The sequence below is a fragment of the Henckelia pumila genome, chromosome 2 (genome assembly GCF_033568475.1).
Source record: "Henckelia pumila isolate YLH828 chromosome 2, ASM3356847v2, whole genome shotgun sequence".
Taxonomy (NCBI): domain Eukaryota; kingdom Viridiplantae; phylum Streptophyta; class Magnoliopsida; order Lamiales; family Gesneriaceae; genus Henckelia; species Henckelia pumila.
In genome coordinates this window covers 62,018,312-62,021,900 of record NC_133121.1, presented here as the reverse complement: position 1 = coordinate 62,021,900, position 3,589 = coordinate 62,018,312, and the positions used below count along the sequence as shown (strand labels likewise).

General features: G+C 29.5%; 1 non-coding gene across 1 annotated transcript; it reads right to left on the bottom strand.

The window, feature by feature from the left end:
• Nucleotides 1–700: 700 nt before the first annotated feature.
• LOC140885782 (small nucleolar RNA R71) lies at nucleotides 701–811 on the bottom strand. The gene has a single exon (XR_012151198.1). It is a non-coding gene; the product is annotated as a small nucleolar RNA R71 (small nucleolar RNA).
• Nucleotides 812–3,589: the final 2,778 nt, after the last annotated feature.

Genomic DNA, 3,589 nt, shown 5'->3' with positions numbered 1-3,589 from the left:
ATAATAATATTTTCATCTATAATATATTATTGCTAAAATTAAACTTACAACATCCTCTCCGTGGATCGATCTCGTACTCACGAGTATATTACTTGCAGACAACCTACACTTGGGTGAATTACAATTTAAGTTGTAGCAAGTTTTTGGCGCCGTTGCCGGGGAGGTATAAATTAAGTTTAATTTTGTTATTATGTAAATAGTATGTTGTTTTTAATTATATGATTGTTTGGAGTCGTAAACAAAGTGGTAGACTTGTTCGAGTAACTGAAAATATTTTAAACATGGACGATAATTCTAATAATCAAGATGATAATAATAATAATAATCATCATCAAGAATATGAACAACCAAGAACACTTAGGCATCATATGAATCCAATAAGAACTAGTACACCATCTTGTTTAGTTTTTCCTCCTGATGCATCTAATTTCAATTTTAAGCCACAAGTCATTCAACTTTTACCAAATTTTCATGGATTAGATTCTGAAAATCCATATTTGCATTTAAGAGAATTTGAGGAGGTTTGCAACACTTATAATGATCAAAATTGTAGCATGGATACTGTTCGATTAAAGCTTTTCCCTTTTTCCTTAAAAGATAAAGGTAAAACATGGTTGCAAAATTTGAGATCAAGTTCAATAAGATCATGGGAAGAAATGCAACAACAATTTCTAAAAAAGTTTTTTCCTTCCCATAGAACAAACTCTTTTAAAAGACAAATTACAACTTTTTCTCAAAAACAAGGGGAAACATTTTATCAATGTTGGGATAGATATAAAGAGTTACTTAATACATGCCCACATCATGGTTTTGAAATATGGAGAATAATTTCTCACTTTTATGAAGGTTTAATACCTAAAGATAGGCAAATGATAGAATTCATGTGTAATGGAACTTTTGAAGATAAAAACCCAAATGAAGCTATGGAATATTTGGAGTCATTAGCAGAAAATGCTCAAAATTGGGATAATATAGGCTCAATTGAACCAGCAAGTAAAACCAATAATTCAACAAATGGGGGTGGTATTTATCATCTTAAAGATGATGTAGATATTCAAGCTAAACTTGCATCTTTAGCAAGAAAAATCGAGTCATTAGAAATGAAAAAGAGTGATCAATTAAAAAGTGTTCAAGAAATTGTTTGTCATATATGTGACACACATGATCATCTTACAAAAAATTGTCCTACTTTGCCTTCATTTAAAGAATGTCTCCATGAACAAGCCAATTATGTTAACAATTTTAAAAAACCAACATTAGATCCTTTTTCACAAACATACAATCCTGGTTGGAGAAATCATCCCAATTTTAGTTGGAGGAACGATAATAATGCACAACCTTCACAACAACCTTTTCAAAATAACCAAAATCATCAAGGTTATGCTCCTTATATCCCACCTCCAAGAAAAAATTTTGAAGATGAAATTCATGCATACATTCAAAAGCAAGAGTCTATCAATATTCAAAACATTCAATCTATGAATGATTTGAAAGAAACTCTTGCAAAATTTGCATCTGCACTTAATATTCATGAAAAAGGAAAATTTCCATCTCAACCACAACCTAATCCTAAAAATCAAAATCAAGAAAAATTTGATCAAGTAAAATCTGTTATTACTCTTAGAAGTGGTAAAATAGTTAATGATCCATATAGTGATGAAAACAAAGATCAATTAAACTCAAAGAGTAAGGATTCAAATCCTGATACTTTTGAGAAAGATGATGCTTTGAGTCCTAAAAATAAGAAAATTGATGATAAAATAAATAAACATGTTCCTTTTCCTCATGCATTAGTAAATAATAAAAAACAAAAAAATGATTCTGATATTTATGAAGTTTTTAAACAAGTAAAAATAAATATTCCATTATTAGATGCTATTAAACAAGTTCCTTCTTATGCAAAGTTTTTAAAAGATTTATGTACTGTAAAAAGACAATTGCATGTAAAGAAGAAAACATTCTTAACGGAGCAAGTAAGCTCTATTATTCAAAATAATTCTACCTTGAAATATAAAGATCCCGGTTGTCCAACAATTTCATGTATTATTGGAAAAAATAAAATTAAAAAAGCTTTGTTAGATTTGGGAGCAAGTGTGAATTTAATTCCTTATTCAGTTTATGAAAAGCTTAAGTTGGGAGATTTAAAACCTACATCTGTCACTCTTTTACTAGCCGATAGGTCAATCAAAATACCTAGAGGTATCGTAGAAGATGTGTTAGTTCAAGTCGATAAATTCATATATCCTGTGGATTTTATTGTCTTGGATACACAACCAATAGAAGTACATAACGAAATTCCAGTAATATTGGGACGTCCATTTCTAGCAACTTCAAATGCTCTAATTAATTGTCGAAATGGAATAATGAAATTGTCTTTTGGAAATATGACTTTAGAACTTAATGTGTTCAATTTATGTAAACAACCAAGTATTAATGAAGATGAAGATGATAATGCAATAGAAACAATTGTGGAAGAAAATATACACCAAGAAAACTTAAATCAACAATCTGAAGTTTGTTTAGTGGAAAGTTTTGATTCAAAAATGTTTTTAAATCAAAGTTATTTGAAGAAATTAATGAACTTGAAGAAGTAAAAGAAAATGATCATCCAAAACTTGAATTAAAACCCTTGCCAATAGAACTAAAATATGCTTTTCTTGGTGAAAATCAAACATATCCTATTGTAATATCTTCTACCCTCTTACCAAAACAAGAAGAAGATGTAATAACACTACTTAAAAAACACAAAAATGCAATTGGATGGACTTTGCAAGATATAAAAGGTATAAATCCTTTAATCTGCACACATAGAATTCACTTGGAAGAAAATGCTAAAACATATCAACAACCACAAAGAAGATTAAATCCACACATGAAAGAAGTTGTTAAAAATGAAGTTTTAAAACTATTAGATGCCGGAATTATTTATCCAATCTCGGATAGTAAATGGGTAAGTCCAACACAAGTAGTACCAAAAAAATCAGGCATCACTGTTATAAAAAATGAAAAGGGAGAATTATTACAAGCTAGGATTCCATCTAGTTGGCGTATGTGCATTGATTATAGAAAATTAAATGATTCAACTAGAAAAGATCACTTTCCGTTACCATTTTTAGATCAAATTTTAGAGAAAGTGGCAGGTAATCCTTATTATTGTTTTCTTGATGGGTATTCGGGGTATTATCAAATACCAATATCATTAGAAGATCAAGAAAAAACTACTTTCACTTGTCCGTTCGGAACTTTTGCTTTTAAAAGAATGCCATTTGGTTTATGTAATGCCCCGGCTACTTTTCAAAGATGCATGCTAAGTATTTTTAGTGACATGATTGAAGAATTTGTGGAAGTTTTTATGGATGATATAACTGTTTTTGGAAACTCATTTGAAAACTGTCTTAAAAATTTGGAAGAAGTTTTAAAAAGATGTGAAGAAAAAAATCTTGTTTTAAATTGGGAAAAATGTCACTACATGGTTAAATCCGGAATTGTGTTAGGGCATGTCATATCTGAAAAAGGAATTGAAGTTGATAAAGCTAAGGTTGATGTTATTGCTAATCTACCATCACCAAACACGATCAAAGAAATTCGA